The sequence below is a fragment of the Neophocaena asiaeorientalis genome, unplaced genomic scaffold (genome assembly GCF_003031525.2).
Source record: "Neophocaena asiaeorientalis asiaeorientalis breed wild unplaced genomic scaffold, Neophocaena_asiaeorientalis_V1.1 scaffold10, whole genome shotgun sequence".
Taxonomy (NCBI): Eukaryota; Metazoa; Chordata; class Mammalia; order Artiodactyla; family Phocoenidae; genus Neophocaena; species Neophocaena asiaeorientalis.
In genome coordinates this window covers 4205579-4224869 of record NW_020172817.1, presented here as the reverse complement: position 1 = coordinate 4224869, position 19291 = coordinate 4205579, and the positions used below count along the sequence as shown (strand labels likewise).

General features: G+C 45.8%; 1 protein-coding gene across 1 annotated transcript in view; it reads right to left on the bottom strand.

Moving 5' to 3' along the window:
• Nucleotides 1–19291, bottom strand: part of ANKH (ANKH inorganic pyrophosphate transport regulator) — a 138461-nt gene that overhangs the window by 14489 nt on the left and 104681 nt on the right. The gene's annotated exons all lie outside the window — the stretch shown is intronic.

The following is a 19291-nucleotide window of genomic DNA, read 5'->3' as shown; positions in this document are numbered from 1 at the left end:
AAAAAAAAAAAAAAAAAAAAAAAAAGGAACCTGCTTATAACAACACAATATGCGCGTGCATTTGCTAAGTGCTTTAAGAACTGCACGTGTGCACTGTTGGTGGGAATGTAAATTGGTGCAGCTACTACAGAGAACAGTATGGAGATTCCTCAAAAAACTAAAAATAGAGTTGCCATATGATCCAGCAATCCCATTCCTGGGCATATACCCAGACAAAACTATAATTTGAAAAGATACATGCACCCCCCAATGTTCATAACAGCAGTATTTGCAATAGCCAAGACATGGAAACAACCTAAATGTCCATCGACAGATGCATGGATAAAGAAGATGTGGCACATACAGACAATGGAATATTACTCAGCTATAAAAAAGAATGAAGTAATGCCATTTGCAGTAACATGGATGGACCTAGAGATGATCAGACTAAGTGAAGTAAGTCAGAAAGAGAAAGACAAATACCTTATGATATCACTTATATGTGGAATCTAAAGTATGACACAAATGCACTTATCTACGAAACAGAATCAGACTCACAGACGTAGAGAACAGGCTTGTGGTTGCCAAGGCAGGGCCAGCGGGAGGAGGGATGGATTGGGAGTTTGGGATTAGCAGATGCAAATGATTAACATCATTTATAGAATGGATAAGCAACAAGGTCCTACTGTGTAGCACAGGGAACTATATATTCAATATCCTGTGATAAACCATAATGGAAAAGAACATAAAAAAGAATGTACATATAGGTATAACTGAATCATTTTGCTATAGAGTAGAAATCAACACAACATTATAAATCAACTATACTTCAATAAAATCCTTTCCTACTGTAGAGCCCAGGGAACTATATTCAATATCCTATGATAAACCATAGTGGAAAAGAATACGAAAAAGAATGTGTATGTATTATATATGTATAATGGAATCACTTTGCTATACAGCAGAAATCAACACAACATTATAAATCAACTATACTTCAATAAAATAACTTAAAAAAAGGAACACACCTGTGGATTTGTACTGTCACTCTGTTATGAGGTAGAGAGTTGGGGACCAGTCTCAATTGTTTTAATCTGCCCTGAACAAACCAATCGAACCCTCAAATCTACAACATATGATGACTTAAAACGCAAATGCTGGATGACTGAAGCTTTGGGGAGAAGTGCGAAGGGGGGCAGAGGCTCAGTGGGAAGGAACTAACTCTTATCAATTATTTACTATATGCCAAGAGCCTTCCAGAGGCTATGTCATTTAATCCTTACCCCAGTCCCAGGGTCATGGCTTTGTTTTGGGTCCTCTATTGAGGACAGCAGGACCCAGAGGGGCTGTGTGACTTTCCCCAGTCAGCCCATTTGTAAAGGGTAGGGCCAGGATTTCAACCCCGGCCTTGGGGACTCCGAAGCCTTGCTCCCCCCATGTCTCTGGGATGTCTAAAGGCGCCCAACTGGCCCAATGGTTCAAGGTACACAGACACCGTGAGGGACGCCAAATGAGAAAGTCTTAAATTCAGCATCCTTGGTCCTTTTCGTCCTTCCCCCACGCACAAGAGGTCCTTTTCTTCTCCCGGATAATGTGAACAATGAGAAGGCAGTCTCGGGGCATGGGGGTAGGGCAGCCCAGCAGAAACAAAGCCTCAAACAGGCCGTCCTTGTGGGAGACACAGGGCCAGCGTGGTACCACGCTCAGCGAAAGTCCGGTGGTGTCCGCCACCCTGATGGCTGAGGGACAGCTAGTGGGTCAGTTTAGCCACAGGAAGTGAGACTGGGTCATCCTCCTGAGCTGAGCTTTTAACTCTGAGCACAGGCTGAGGTCCTGTGGGATGGTGGGTTTCGCTATTTCTCAGCTCAGATTTTGCCGCTGTCCAGCACACGACTGAAGGTCTCAGGGCTGAACGCTTTACTGAGATGCAGCTCTGACTGGTGGGACGCAACGAAGAAAAAGGGATTCTGGATGTGCTTGTTGGATGTTGACATATGTTGGACGCTGACATATGCTATCCCATGAAGCAGCAACAGAGGAGAATCGGTGTGCCGACCAGAGTACTTGAGATTGTCCATTATATACGGAAATGCAAGTAGGGGAGCTCATCCTGAACTGCAAGACGCAAAACTGATCCTTAAATGATGAAAAGTCCTCTAACTGGGGGGAAACTGAGGCTGTGACAGGCAAGACTGGACGAGACTCCAGGCCTGTGACCTGCGCGCAGGGCGTTTTCTGGTGTTTTCTACCGGCAGTGCCTTAGCCAAGCTGCCCAGACCTCGCGGGGAGCAGGTGACCAGTGCTGACCTGGCAGGATTAGGGGCGCTATAAATACTGCCACTGTCAGTGACCTCGCTGTCTTTCAGAGGTGGTGGCCGTTCTGCGGGGAGGGGCAGAGTGGAGTTCCTCTGTTTGTATCTGTGGGATTTGTGCCTCCCGAGGACATACCTAGTGTGAGCCACAGAAGAAGTATTTTAAGATTAGCTGAACCTCCCCGAAAGGGATTATTTCGTGTGTCACAGAGAAAGAAGCTGATGGTGCGGATTTTTTCGACTGCTTCTTTCTCTGATGGAAAGCTTTTTGCTTTCTTTCCCTCTGGGAGGGCCCCTGTGAGGCCCTGAAGTTCTGAAGCTTTAGGACTAAAATGTTTTAAGTACGAAACATCATCACCTTAAATTTTACGGTGGCCTCCACCCCTTGGATGACACGTATTTTCGCGCTGGCTTTGGCAAGATGGAACACGCACCCAGGGGTGTTGCAATTCCGTGCCTGGCTTCTGGAGAGCACACACTCACCCCGTCCCTCTCCAGCAACCTGCAAGCTAGCCCCCCAGACGAGGATTAGCTCAGGAAGACAAAGAACGCCTCACTGGACAGAGCTGTGACCATCAAGGAGGAGATGGCCACTCACGTGGGAGAGAGTGACCACGTTCTTGTTAAGCTCGCAATGACCAGGGAAATTTAAAAAATGAAGTAAAGAAAAGAGATTTCAAAATTTACGGGAAAGAGGCAAGTAAGATCTGATAACACCAGAGATTCTGAAAGGAGCTGGAAACCTCTCAAAAGAGAAGATTTCTCCCCCAACCCCTGCAACAAGCAGAAAAGAGAACAGAAGGCACCTGAAGACGTCAGGTGGTCCCCAGGCTGCTCTCGGGGGGAGGGAACACGGCAGCTGGGGAAGGGGGTACCGGCCATCCCCCCGCCTTCATTTGCTGGCTCACAGGCTCTCTCTTCCCCAGTTCCCGGGAGGTAAGCCTAGAAAAAGTCTAAGAACTACCACCTTCAAGGACTCACCAACTCGTGGATGAATAAGGACAGGAAGGCAAAAGCCCAGATTATGCTGAATGGGTGCAGGTGCTGAGATCCAGAGAAAGGGCTCTACAGAACTATACTCGAGATAAGAAGAGGAAGAGGAAAGAACCGGTAGGGGCCGAGGGTACATTCCAAGCCCCTCCTTTGAGTCTGCCTTTTCCACAAAGGAGGGTCATCTTAAAATAAATGGGCAAACATCGTTAAAAGGAATTTGAAGACCGAAACTGATAAGAGGGAGTGAAGCATTTTGCCTGTGCAAGTCCCAGATCACTAACATCATCTGAAGTGAAAACACTCATCGGCGTGGCTGAGAAAGCAAAGAAGTGGGGAGATACCAGGAACCTCGAGGTTGGCAAATCCCCCGAAGATGGATTCGAGAAGGGGCCAGCCCCCGACTACCATGAGAATACGGCCAACGGGGTCTCACTGTTGGCTAACAGTGCCATGTGGCTAAATGAAAAAGCCCATGTAGGCTTAGGCTGCATTAATAAAAACTATAAAGTCAAAAATGGACAATTCTAGCCCATTAGCCGAGGTCAGACCCGATTTGGTGTTTGTGTTCCACATTCTCAGAGGACTCTCACAAGCTGGAACAATTTCAAGGAGCACAACGAAAACCCTGCAGGGTCTGGAAGCCAAGCCTGTTAAAAAGGTCTGGAAACGGGCTTTGGCTGTTTGAAGGGCTGCCATGTGGAAGAGGGATTAGACAGACACTAAGGGCAGAGATGAGGACGACGCCTCACCATCTGTGGATACTGCAGTCCGTCTTCACAGCCTCCTTCCCGCCTCTCAGGGAGTCGGATCTTAGTTACTTCTACAGTTTTGATTCTACAGTGACCTACTGATTCCCGCAGCGATCAGTTTGTTATTACGACAATGGGCTTCATACATGAATTCACTCAGAAAATAATTACTGGGCCCCTGTCCTGGGCCAGCCACTGTGCCGGATGCTGGGCATTTACAACGGCGAACACGGCAGAGATGACGCCAGCGCTCACAGAGACCCGCTGGCTACAGAGCACTGAGTCACGATGGGGGACTTGGCACATGACGCGGACAGCGGGGGCCTCGGGGTGGAAAGCCGGCTGACAGTCCAAGTAACATACGCTGAACACGGAGTCAGGGAGAGGGTTTCAGGCCAAAGGGACAACGTGAGCAGAGGCCCGGGCCGCGAGAACACACAACGGCCCCTCAGCTCCAAGTGCTCTGCGTGGCTAGAACGGGGGGCAGGACATTGAGATGTGCCTTGTACTGCTTGTTTAGGGTTTGGGTTTCTGTCGCACAGAGAGCCCCTGGAAGGTCTCTACACCAGCCGCTCCATGAGGACTGGTTTGGAGGGGAAGTGTGTAGAGCCCTCACTGGGGGCTGTGGTCCCAGTTGAGCGGGAGCTGTAGAAGCAGAAACAGGGATGCGACGTGGGGAATGGAGGAGAGGGAGGTCCGAGGGGTAATTAGAGGGAGGCTAAGACCCGGCTCTGTCCCCGAGGGGATGTCAGGGTGAGGAAGAAAGCCAAGCTGGGGATGAGCCCAGGCTTCTGTCTCCGGCAACACTAAGCAGGCAGGAGTCCTTGCTAGTCACTGAAATAGGGAACAGAGAGGAGAAAAAGCCCAGGGCCACGAGCAGACCGTTGAGTCCGCTTTGGGACAGGAGGAGCTGTCAGCAACCGTGGGAAACCAGAGTGCATCTCTGGGCAGGAGGCAGTTAGATGTTTGCACCTGAAGCTCAGGAGGGAGATGGGAGTCAAAGACGCTGATCTGGGAATCAGCCAGACACGGCACCTGAAGCCACGACCTGCAGAGAGAGGGCTTAGTGGGGAGATGGACAGAGGGGGATGCTCACTCAGAGTGAGGAAGAGGGACGTTCCGCCAAGGAGCCTGTGCGGGAACACTCAGAAAGGAAGAGGGAAGAGCAGCCGGGGAGAGGGTCGCAGAAGCCACGGGAAATGAGCAAAGGATGCACACAACGGCAGCATCGAACACGGCAGGTGAGAACCGGACGGCGCCCGGGGGAGCTGCCGCGTGAGCCCGCAGGTACCGGGGCAGGCTCTCTAGGGAGACAACAGGGAGTGGTGACAAGAACGCAGCCCACAGGAACGATCTAGGAAGGAAGTGGGGCCCTTCGCCCCTGAAGAAGGAGGCGGGGGGCTGCGGTGGGAACAGCAGATGGCACAGGTGGGGAGCACAGATGTGGCCAACAGCAGCAGGAAGGGTGGGCTTGAGGTGCTTTTGTGTAATTCTCTCAAGGAGCTTGGATGCCAAGGGGATGAGAAACGTAGGGGGGCCGCTGGATAAAGACATGGTTTTTATGCTTTCTTTAGATTTTTTTTTTTTTTTATAAAGTTGGGAGACGAGCATATCGAAACGTAGATAGGAAGGAGAGATTTGGGAGAAGTTGGCAGTGGGGACAGGGAGACACTGAGCACAAAGGATGGCTGAAGTCGTGCAGGCGAGTGCATGGAGGTACCACTCAGCTAGGGGCCGGGGGCTGGGGGGGCATGTCCCTGCCTCCACGGCTGCGAGCACACAGAAGACATCCCGCTTACTGTAAATGTGACCCCTCAATCCAAAGTAGCATCTCCCTCCTCCTCTTTCCTTTGACTTCATTTTTTTCTGCCAAGCAGCTGTGTTTCCCTGCAGAAGGCTGCATTACGGCCACCCAGAGGGATATTCCCTTCCTAATGCCCAGAACGAGTATTCATTCCTTTATACGGTGGACAGAGGTGATTAAATTAAGGATCTTGAGATAAGATTGCTTGGGAATGTCTGGGTGGGCCCTAAAAACCGTCACAAATGTCCTTATTATAGAAAAGGGAGGCACACAGAGGAGAAGGCGATGTGAAGACAGAGATTGGCGTGATTCGGCCAAGGAATGCCGGCCGCCACCAGCAGCTGGAAGAGGCAAGGAATGAATTCTTTTCTAAAGCCACTGGAGAGAGTATGCCCCGCTAGCACCTCGATTTCAGCCCAGTGAACTGAATTTCGACTTCTGGCCTCCAGAACTAGGAGGGAATACATTTCTGATGTTTTAAGCCGTCAGGTTTGTGGTCATTTGTTACGGGAGCCACAGGAAACTAACGCACCGTCCAACACCATAGTGTATGTTAATTGCCTGTCTTCTCCATGAGGTTATGAACCGCCCCTAAGAAAAGAGACTCTGTGTGTTAGTTTCACCATGGTAGCCCTGGGACCTGGTATGCAGCAGGGGCTCAAGCATTTGTTGAATGACTGCATGAACAAATATGCACGTGCCCCTTCCCTGGGGAGCTGTGCTGTAAATAGAGAAACCCTAGGCATCACCCATCCCACTGAAAGTGTTCCATCGCCCATGCTCTAGACAAGTTTGGCAACGCATCCAAGCGTGCTTAAAAATCTTTCCTCACTGGCATTTCTAATATTTGGTTGGTGTGTACTGATGTATCAGATGTCTAAGCCAGAGGACTAAACATATCAATTTCTCTCTTTCAGCGCTCACTGAAGCTTGTGGGTAACTGACATTTCTGAATTAACAAGACGAACAAAGGCTGGAACGAACACTGTCAGCACAGGGGATTGGAGGCTTTAAACAGGAAGGGGTGATGGGACATCCAAAGAACTTTCCCAAGTTCTCAGAGGGGAAAAACGCACAATATGTGTCTCGTGTGTCGGTGAGGTCTGTCTAGAGAAGGTATGTATAAATCTATCAAGAAGCTGAATTTATTTTAAACACCAAAAGAAAAGAAATCCCAGAGAAATTTGGAAGGCTATTATAGATATCACTAGAAAAAATCATAAAATTATTCACTAGCATCGAAAATACCAGTAGCCACTTATTTACAGATACAGCCATCCTTTCCTTACATGGAATCCCACGTGTCTGGGGACCAAGGAGGAGAGAGCCAGCATTCTTTGCTTCCAGCGTGCCAGGTGCTATATGCTAAGCTATTACTCCTTTGCAAAGTCTTATAAGGTGGGTATTCTTCTCATGCCCACATGGCAGCTGGGGAAGCCCAGGCTTATAGTTTTCAGAGACCACCCAGCTGGTGAGTGGTAGGGTCAGGGTGTGAACCCAGGCCCTGGGGCCTCCGGGCCCACATCCATGAACACTGTGTTATGTGGCCCTGAGTTCAAGCCTAAGCTACTCCCTCTCCTTTGGCTCTCTGACCCTTCCCAACTGACCCCTTTTAAATCAAAATCTGCAAAGAGGGCAGGCAAGTGTCACTGAGAGCCCAGGGCCCTTGGCACCATGCCCAGCCCTGCATCTGAATCCATCTCTGGTTCACAGGGGCCGGCTCTCCAAACCTTCTTGTTTTTGTTTGTTCGGGTAAGGGCCGATTCATTCCTCGAGCCACATTGGTTAAGAGCCATCTCTGAAGGAGGATTAAAGGCGGGCCTTTGAAAACTGGCTGGTACCTGATAAATGATGAGCAAGTTTCCTGGGCACTATTATTTGCCACACGTGCTTTTTCTCAGTGTCACATGCTGGTTCTTTGAGGCTGGCCCTGGGCTCAGAAGGTTCAGAAAGACTCCGGAAATAATCTCACGGCACAACTCAATCGTGTTTCCTTCACTGCCTGAACAAGTGGGCACTCCCGCCCAGAGCTGGAAATGCAGTAAAACGCTTTAAGGTAACATAAAGAACATTTTTAGTAAAGGCCATGTATCAGTTAGCTAAGACTGACGTTTCTTCCCCGTTCACTCTTAGTCTGCCTACAGGTGCAGAAGACACCTAAGTGCTGGGAGAAGTAAAGCAGGTATTAAATTCTCCACTTGCTGTTTCCGTAAGACAACTCTGTTCTTGTATTTCCAGCTTCTCCAGGTGAGAATCTGAACGTGGGGTTTGCTTAGAAATACTGTTCATGCAGGTCAGCACTGTCCCCGGATTTATGTGCTTATTATGTCTTTGCTGATGGGGCTTTTAGGGGGTGAGGGTAGAGGGTGGTTGGTATCACAGCATCCAATAGAAGTACCAGTGTTTGATTTATGTTACCTTAATGTTTGGGGGAAATACCTCTGTGTAACCAGAATCACCCTTGATTGTTTTCTCTTGTTTCTGGGTCCAGTGTTCTCTGGCTTCACTAAACACAAAATGATCACTTAGTGCACTTAACGGCGTTCTATGTCCTCACGTGCTGATTTCACTACGTCTATTCAGTGTTTCCTGAGATAATTTACCAAAAAAGTTTTAAGATATTTCACATGGGCTTTGCTGACTCCTTACATGTCTTATCAGCATAAATCAACAGGATATCAAAGTTCACCAGGAAGTTGCTTGTGTTCAGAGCCCAAAGCACCTGGGAGTGAGAGCAGACGCTGAAATCAGAAAACCGAGCGGCCACGAATGTCACGGCCTCGTTTTGTCCACACGTCTCATCGTGATTATTGTTGGGAAGGTCTGGACCACACATCTGACCATTACATACTGTAATGTACCCACCGGATAAGAAGAAAAATGCTCCCCTACTGCTTCTGTCTTTAAGCTGAGATGAATAAAAGTGATTTTTAAAAAAGCCACAGAGTCATCAAATACAGTTCCTGGAAATCTATGAATTGATCCCCACTGGGCTATCTTGAATATTGTGTGGAATGATTCCTGACTGCCTTCTCCCTCTGATAAATCTGCTTTTGCGCCAGAAAACCCTCGGAGTGGAGCCTGTGAACCACGTCCTCGATGTGAGGCTGGGGTCTGGCAGGCAGCATGGGGAATGTGTAGGACCCACGGGCCAATCAAGACTCTTCTGCAGGAGCTGGGGGAGAACACAGTTGTCTTCTGCCTGGTTCCCAAACCCCTTCAGGTGGTGGCTCTGCACCTGTTCTTTATAGAACACAGTTGTGTACTGACAGGTGACGCTGAAACTAAGTAATTTTTATGGTTTTGTGCCAAATCAGATACTACTGTTGATGCAGGAAGCAGCAGAAGGGATCAAGGTTTTGAGACAATTTGGGGGTATAAATAAAACTGGATAAAATACTAGCAACTTAATTTTTTCCTTGATAATTGCGAACATGTTTCGGCTTTTCAGTGCTCGTGATGGTGGTTCTGCAGGGCCGGGGTGAGGTGCATTGGACTGTTCAACTAATGGAAAGCAGAATAAAACCAAAACGCAAAACAACCTAAATAGGACACTGGTACTTCTATGATGCCAACAACCACCCCCCCTCAAAAAAAAGCCCCATCAGCACGGACATAGTTAAGCACATAAATCTGGGGACAGTGCTGACCTGCACGAACAGTATTTCTAAGCAAACCCCACACTCAGATTCTCACCTGGAGAAGCTGGAAACACAAGAATACAAATGTGTTATGGAAACAGTAAGTGGAGAATTTGAAAAGGAAGCAGACCAGTTGATTAGTTAGTTCTGGGCAATCAATCCATGTGGCCTTAAATGACAAGAGGACTCTGTTCTTTCAGAAACATCAGTGTACGAGTTTGCTAGGGCTGCTGTAACAAAGTACCACAAACCGGGCAGCCTAACAATTTATTGTCTCAGAGTCCTGGAGTGACAACAAAATCAAGGTGTGGGCAGGGCCATGCTCCCTCTGAAGGCACCAGGGAAGAATCTGCTCCAGGCCTCCCGGTTTCCAGCAGCATCACTCCAGTCTCCACGTACCGCCCCCCCCAACCCCCTGTGTGCGTGTCTGTGTCCACACCCCCCCTCCTCTAAGAGCACCAGTCAGACTGGATAAGGGGTCCACCTGACTCACCCACCAGGACCTCATCAGAACCCTATTTCCAAATAAGGCCTCATTCTGAGGCACTGGGGCTAGCATGTCAATATAGGAATTTGGGGTGGACATAATTCACCCCATAATCATCAGAATAGAAGATTCGGGGTCGAGTGCAGAGTCACACTTCCCCTTTTTACCAAGCATTGACATCAAAAGGCAAGGCTCAGGGTGGATCCAGAGTAAACACCTATTTTAATTCCTTTTTTAAAAGAAATAGATCCTTAAGTAGTAACAGCCACTGGCCTCAAATACCCTTGCACCCTATTGTGTGAAGCACTGTGGTTGAATGGCAAGTCTCCCTTCTCTCTCTACCTTAAATGACGGCAACACAAACACACACACACACACACACACCACTGCCACTGCTGCTGCTGGGGCCATCACCACGCAGCCTCCATTTGCTGAAGCTGAGGGAGGCCAGTGGAACACAGCCTGGAGACCCTGGCACAGTCCCATGACCTCAGCATAATTCGAATCTGGGGTCATGAAGCCCACCCTGGAACAGCCTGTTAAGAATCACTCTTCACGAGTCCCTCCCATCAGGCAACTTCCACAAGCCTCTTAGATAGCCTCATCCACCAGACGACAGATGGCAGAGGCAAGAAGAACTACAATCCTGCAGCCTGTGGAACAAAAACCACATTCACAGAAAGACAGACAAGATGAAAAGGCAGAGGGTTAAGAACCAGATGAAGGGAAAAGATAAAACCCCAGAAAAACAACTATATGAAGTGGAGATAGGCAACCTTCCAGAAAAAGAATTCAGAATAATAATAGTGAAGATGATCCAGGACCTCAGAAAAAGAATGGAGGCAAAGCTCGAGAAGATGCAAGAAATGTTTAACAAAGACCTAGGAGAATTAAAGAACAAACAAGCAGAGATGAACACTACAATGAATGAAATGAAAACTACACTAGAAGGAATCAATAGCAGAATAAGTGAGGCAGAAGAATGGATAAGTGACCTGGAAGACAGAATGGTGAAATTCACTGCTGTGGAACAGAATAAAGGAAAAAGAATGAAAAGAAATGAAGGGAGCCTAAGAGACCTCTGTGACAACATTAAACGCAACAACATTCACATTATAGGGGCCCCAGAAGCAGAAGAGAGAGAGAAAGGACATGAGAAAATATTTGAAGAGATTATAGTCGAAAACTTCCCTAACATGGGAAAGGAAATAGCCACCCAAGTCCAGGAAGCCCAGCGAGTCCCATACAAGATAAACCCGAGGAGAAACACGCTGAGACACATAGTAATCAAATTGGCAAAAATTAAAGACAAAGAAAAATTATTGAAAGCAGCAAGGGAAAAATGACAAATAACATACAAGGGAACTCCCATAAGGATAATAGCTGATTTCTCAGGAGAAACTCTAGAAGCCAGAAGGGAGTGGCATGATATACTTAAAGTGATGAAAGGGAAGAACCTACAACCAAAATTACTCTCTGGCAAGGACCTCATTCAGATTTGATGGTGAAATCAAAAGCTTTACAGACAAGCAAAAGCTAAGAGAACTCAGCACCACCAAACCAGTTCTACAACAAATGCTAAAGGAACTTCTCTAAGTGAGAAACACAAGAGAAGAAAAGGACCTACAAAAACAAACCCAAAACAATTAAGAAAATGGTCCTAGGAACATACATATCGATAATTACCTTATACGTCAATGGATTAAATGCTCCAACCAAAAGACACAGGCTTGCTGAATGGATACAAAAACAAGACCCATATATATGCTGTCAACAAGAGACCCACTTCAAACCTAGGGACACATACAGACTGAAAGGGAGGGGATGGAAAAAGATATTCCATGCACATGGAAATCAAAAGAAAGCTGGAGTAGCATTACTCATATCAGATAAAATAGACTTTAAAATAAAGAATGTTACAAGAGACAAGGAAGGACACTACATAATGATCAAGGGATCAATCCAAGAAGAATATGACAATTATAAATATATATGCACCCAACATAGGAGCACCACAGTACATAAAGCAACTGCTAACAGCTCTAAAAGAGGAAATCGACAGTAACACAATAATAGTGGGGGACTTTAACACCTCACTTACACCAATGGACAGATCATCCAAACAGAAAACTAATAAGGAAACACAAGCTTTAAATGACACAATAGACCAGATAGATTTAATTGATATTTATAGGACAGTCCATCCAAAAACAGCAGATTACACTTTCTTCTCAAGTGTGCATGGAACATTCTCCAGGAGAGATCACATCTTGGGTCACAAATCAAGCCTCAGTTAATTTAAGAAAATTGAAATCATATCTTTTCTGACCACAATGCTACGAGATTAGAAATGAATTACAAGGAAAAAAACGTAAAAAACACAAACACATGGAGGCTAAACAATACGTTACTAAATATCCAAGAGATCACTAAAGAAATCAAAGAGGAAATCGAAAAAAACCTAGCGCCAAAGGACAATGAAAACACGATGATCCAAAACCTATGGGAGGCAGCAAAAGCAGTTCTAAGAAGGAAGTTTATAGCAATACAATCACACCTCAAGAAACAAGATAAAGCTCAAACAATCTAATGTTACACCTAAGAAACTAGAGGAAGAAGAACAAACAAAACCCAAAGTTAGCAGAAGGAAAGAAATCATAAAGATTAGAGAAGAAATAAATGAAATAGAAACAAAGAAAACAATAGCGAAGATCAATAAAACTAAAAGCTGGTTCTTTGAGAAGATAAACAAAATCGATACACTATTAGCCAGACTCATCAAGAAAAAGAGGGAGAGGACCCAAATCAATAAAATTAGAAATGAAAAAGGAGAGGTTACAACAGACACTGCAGAAATACAAAGCATCCTGAGAGACAACTACAAGCAACTCTATGCCAATAAAATGGATAACCTGGAAGAAATGGACAAATTCTTAGACAGGTATAATCTTCCAAGAATGAACCAGGAAGAAATAGAAAATACGAGCAGACCAATCGCAAGTAATGAAATTGAAACTGTGATTAAAAATCTTCCCACAACAAACGTCCAGGACCTGACAGCTTCACAGGTGAAATCTATCAAACATTTAGGGAAGAGATAACACCCATCCTTCTCAAACTCTTCCAAAAAATTGCAGAGGAAGGAACACTCCCTTCCATAGAAGACATACAGATGGCCAAGAAGCACATGAAAAGCTGCTCAACATCACTAATTAGTAGAGAAATGCAAATCAAAACTACAATGAGGTATCACCTCACACCAGTTAGAATGGGCATCATCAGAGAATCTACAAACAACAAATGCTGGAGAGGGTGTGGAGAAAAGGGAACCCTCTTGCACTGTTGGTGGGAGTGTAAATTGATACAGCCACTATGGAGAACAGTATGGAGGTTCCTTAAAGAACTAAAAATAGAACTACCATATGACCCAGCAATGCCACTACTGGGCATATACCCAGAGAAAACCATAATTCAAAAAGACACATGCACCCCAATGTTCACTGCAGCACTGTTTACAATAGCCAGGTCATGGAAGCAACCTAAATGCCCGTCATCAGATGAATGGATAAAGAAGATGTGGTACAAATATACAATGGACTATTACTCAGCCATAAAAAGGAACGAAATCGGGTCATTTGTAGAGACGTGGATGCATCTAGAGACTGTCATACAGATTGAAGTGAGTCAGAAAGAGGAAAACAAATATCATATATTACCGCATATATGTGGAACCTAGAAAATGGTACAGATGAACCGGTTTGCAGGGTAGTAATTGAGACACAGAAGTAGAGAAAAAAATGTATGGACACCAAGGGGGGGAAGCGGCGGGGGGGTGTGGGTGGTGGTGTGATGAACTGGGAGATTGGGATTGACATGTATACAGTGATGTGTATAAAATGGATGACTAATAAGAAAATAAATAAATAAACATTAAAAAAAGAAGAATCCCTCTTCACACCTGCCATCCTGAAACAGTCCAGTTCACCCAAAATCAACCTGTGAAAATAGCCTATTTGGCCAACCAACAATTTGTCACACTTACTGGTTTTTTAGAAACCTGCCTCTTTTAAAGTTTTCTGAAGTTTACAGCAATATGTCTTGGAAGGATTGGCAGGGCCATGGGGGGCTGTGAAGGCTCTAGGGGTCTCTGGGGCCTTCCCTCCTCCCCACTGTCTACTGTACCCACCTCTGTCATTCTGCTCCATTTCCTCTGACTCTCCACCTCTCCTTTCTTTCCCGACCCCATGGTCTCTCTCCGTTTCTCCTTCTGACCTGCACCCTCCACCTCTCTGGCATTGTCTCTCCCATCTCCTGCTCTTTGCACTTGCCCTCCTGCCCCTCCGGGTTCGGCATCTGGGGGGTGCTCGGTGTGACCATGTAGGCTGTTCGCTGCACAAAGCTGCCCTGCTGGCTCCACCTACCAGCATCCATCTGGATGGACTCCCATTTCCATCTTGTAAAAAGGGGGTTGGGAAGGCCTCAGCAGCAGCCCAGCCTGTGCTTTGCAAGGATTCTTCCCCACCGCTCTGGCCCCAGAGGGGCCCCTCTCTTGGCAACAGCTCCCCCAAACTAGAGCAGTGGGGAGCTTAAGAAAACACCAAATGTTTAAAAAATGCCATTGTGAAGTCAAAATGGAAACTGGTTAACTAAAAGCATCTAAAGCTGTTAAAACTTCCCCATTTAATATGATTTGCTACGAACTTTAAAAAAATTAAAGTTAAAAAATTAGAAAATTATTAAAAAATTAAAATTAAAAAAATTAAAAAAACAAACACACACATGTTTGGGGTAAGTTGGCAAGTCTGGTAAATTTAGCAAGCCCATCCATCGGCTTCAGCAAACTGGCCTAACATCCCAGAATATGGAGGTCTGTTACCTTTTGAGGGTGCCCCTCTGCACCAAAAAGGCTGTCGAAAAGACATATCCTACCTTGGTTCACGGTTACTATCTTACCCCCAAATCTGGAATCCAAGAGGGAATCATGGTAAGTCCCAAGGGGTTCACAAGTGGCCATGTTTCTGTAAGTTTAGCACTACCAGTTCTTCTCCCTAAGAGGAAGGAACGATGTTCCTGCTTCCTTATATCACAAGCTCGTTTCCACCACCCTCTGTCTGTGATCACCACGACTGTCTACTAGAGAAACGCAGCCTTTCAGGACACACTAATTATCCTGGGGCTTTATAGTCAGTCACATAAGCAATGGAGACCATGGCTCTACCAGAAGGTTCAGGGCAAAACTGGTTGTTTGCTTCTGACCCCAACAGCGTCTGCAGCCTTATTCTTTGTGGTCCTGTCTTCTCCTGTGCAGCTCTGATGGCTGGTCTGTGATGCTTTCTCCTCTGCGTGGCCACTACACCACAAGCTCCCACCAAGCAGCATACCATCTGAAGCTGTTCTTCCAAATCGATTTAAACTGTACATATTTTTGAACTGTGTGTTCCTTTGCCCCTAACAGCGGCGTGTCAGTCTGCAGTCACCTTGCTAACCCTGGTTTGCATCGTGCCCACTCCTTTGTTGCTATCGAGGGGATTAATTTTTATCTGATGGTTCTACCATGTTGAAGCTAATCTTCTGGATCAACTAAAGCTCCCCCTGTCCTCATTCGCATCAGATGGTCTAAAGAAATCAATGAGCACTTCACTAAGCATGCCTAGAGGCAGCTCTGAAGGCAGGAAAGCAAGATGCTACTTGAGAAATACTTCTATCTTCCTACTCTACTCGCTTCCTAAATCCACTTCCTCTTCCGACTGGGCAGAAGGCATTTGCTGCTTTTCTTGAAGCCCACTGGATCAGACAGACTCCTGGATAAGAAAATGAGGGAAGAACCAACTTTTAGAGTTGGATAGATACTCTAAATTTAAATGGAAAATCTATACTAGGGAATAAACACATACATGCATTGTAGCATTCTGAAATATTAGTCTCTTACTAACTGTCGAAAGTATCTTTCACAGGCAAAGGAAGATGCTGAACCCAAAGTGTCAGGGCCTGAAGAGTGAACCCATTCTGACTGCAAGATGAGTTTTTGCTAGAGACAGTACACCTTTTCGTTTGAAAAGCAGGTAGCATCACTGGGTCATTAAGTGTCTGCAGGATCTGTGGGATCAGCTCTTCTCAAAGTCCCAGGGAGAAGAGCTATTTATGCCCAAAGGATCAGAGCTCAGGAAAGTGCTCTAATCCTAGGCGACGCATAGAAAGCTGTGGAACCATCAGAAGGCTCGTACTTTGTACACCATATCATCCACTGGAATATACATGATGTGCTGATCTTAAGTGCTCTGCTACGTTCATTTCCTGACACTGAGAAGTTTCAAAATTAAAAAAGGGAAAATAGACTTGAGAGTAAAGGGCGTCTTCAAAGCTTTAAAAATAGGATAACCTGAGTATAAATGAGGAGGTTGTTGCTCATGAGGGGTGGGTGCCATGGGTGCCTTTCTGATCCTTATCTCACAGGTAAGTATTAGTTGATGCATGTATTTGTGTTCTGCTTACTGTGCCCCTTCTGTGTCGGGCAGGATGCTAAGCCCTGGGGATAAGAGGTGACTAAGCCACAGACCCTGCCTAGGGAAGTTCAGAGCCTCCAAGGAATCACAGATGTGAAGAATGAATAAATACTGTACAAAGGTGTATGCTTTATAGTGACAGTGAAACGCTGAATTTAGGGGGGGAAAGCCCTAACATTGTTTTCTGCGTATCTTTTAATGGCAATTCCTCTAGCCAAGATGTTGGACCGATTGATTGAATCGTTATAAGGATAATGTATGTGAGACACACCATAAGCTGCAAACTCAGATACTGCTGTTTTTAGCGTTGAAGAAACCACCGCTTCAAGCATGCCAGCAAGTGCCTCAGTCCAGAGCCTCAGGGCCAGATATCTGTTCCTGCCTGTTGGAAACAGCACAATACAGAGGAAAGGGCCCCAGAGAATGAGCTGGGAAGTCTGGCTTCCAGCTGGCGTTGTTACAGGCGGAACTCGGAGATACTGCAGGTTTGGGTCCAGAGCACTGCAGTAAAGTGAATATCACGATAAAGCAAGGAAAAAAACTTAAGTTTTATTATTTACAGGTATACCTTGGAGATATTTCAGGTTCAGTTTCAGGCCACCACCATAAAGCGCAGGTTGCAACAAAGCGGGTCACGTGAATTTTTTGGTTTCCCAGTGCATATAAAAGTTATGTCTACACTATACTGTAGTCTCTTAAGTGTACAATATAGCGTTATGTCTAGAGAACAAATGTACATGCCTTAATTTAAAAATACTTCATTGCTAAAAGATGCTAACCATCATCTGACAACTCAGGGTTGCCACAAACCTTCAACTGGTAAAAAAAAAATGCAGTATCTGGGAAGTGCAATGAAGTGAGGTCTGCCAGTCTGTACTGGCCTGTCCTGGGGCAAGTCACTTATCCTCTCTGGGTCATTTCCTTTACTAAAAAATCATGGGATTTGATCAGTTCATCTCCAAGTTCCTTTCCAACACAGGATTCTGAGTCTCTGTTTCTACGGTGACAAATCTACCCTGAGATAGATCTGTAACCTCTAGTTACAGATGGTAGGATTAGGCTAATTGAATTTATTAAGTAAATAAAGCCTCTACATGGGAAATCAAAGCATTTTTCTAGATCTTACTTGGCTATCATTTCAAAATACACTTGCTGCTCTTGTTTGAGAAGTATAGGTTATTGCCCGTGAACTGAAGGAGGAAAGGAATATCCTTAAACCCAGTCTGGTAAAGTTCTCCACTGGACTCAAGCACAGCTGCGGGAGGAGGTTTAAATGCAGAGAGAGGAGACCTGGCCGGACTCTGGATAGCAGAGCGAGCAACGACCGAAAGCTCCCAACTCTCGGCGTCGGACGAGGTCGCAATCTCAGAGCCTGGCACCCGAAACCAGCTGAGCTCTCAACTCCCGGTCACTTAACACAGTCTCCGAAAGCTGAGGTCTGTTCCTGGGACAGAAATCTTCTCTGTTTTTTCCCCAAACACTCTTTTGAATGGTTTCAAGGTTGTGCAGTGTTTTGTTAATATTTTGGGGAACTATGGAAAAGCTCGCCCACCACGGGGAGAAATGATGCGTCAGGAGAGCAGGGTTGCCGGGGGCAACCTGTCCTGACTCGGGCAGGCATGCCACCAGAGATCCCCCCACCCCTGGGGCGTGGCCTGGAATAGGCTTCTGACACCCCCCCTTTCAGTTTCCCAGTCTCAGGAGGGAAGGACTGGAGGGAAGGGCTGGGCTGGAGTGACAGGACAGCTGAGAATGCAAGGTCATGACTCAGTGTCAGAGGTGTTAGGTGATGGGCCATATATCTTGTGTTGCCCTTGATACAATCTATTCAGGTGTTGGATCAATGGATCAAATATTAAGCTGTGGGTTTTGAAAAAAAAAATCCATAAAAGGCTTAAAATGTGTGTCGGGCTTGATTTCAAAGGACCACTATGAGGGCTTATCTAGCTAAGTGGTTCTTGTGATAATGGCCAGAGGGACCACGGTCAATGTGTTCCTGTCATCACCATGTCCCCGAACCTCTTATTGCCTTACGTCCTCCTTATCAGTCATTTATGATGGAACTGCACACACCCAGGCATTTCTGCTACATTCTTACATTGTACTATAAAAATGGAGAACTGCTACAGGACTTAATAGGACACATGTAGTCACAGCAACAAACAAGGAACTGAGTTCAAAAGACCCCTATTTCTTTTTATCCTCTTCTCATCTCCATCTTTAGAACCCAAAAGGCACAGTCTACGATGTGAAGTTGATGATAAATGTTATTTTCTTACGACTGTTGATAAATGTCATAAACAACCTTAAATTATACACCATGTGTATTTGGATTATAGAGCATGTAGGAATCTTTTCCATGTTTTTTTGAACGTTATGTCTCTTACATTTGAATTACCCAGGGGAGTTGATAAAGGAAGGATGTGTGCTGTTTATTTAAGGCTGTGCAGAGTCACTGGCAGGCCCTGCCAACAGTGAGGTGTTATCCACACTTGTTCACACCCGTATCCCTGAAGATGGCACAGGGCTTGGGATCCAGTAGGTGCTTGACAAGCAAGTGTTGAATGATAAATAAATGGGGAGGATATATCAGCGGAAACGTGTGAGGAAAGGCAATTTTACCAGCGAAACAAACACCACCAATTAAATTTGGAAAAGGGACAGAGATGGTTATAGAGTTGACTCTGGGTATATAAAAATGGGCTGGAAATTATTAGTAAGAGTATTAAAAATGAAAGGCAAAGCCTGCCTCTCTTCAGCACGTAAGAAGCGCTTAGAAACGCCGGAAGTTGACCCTCTATTCTTAGACTCAACGCCCTCCTT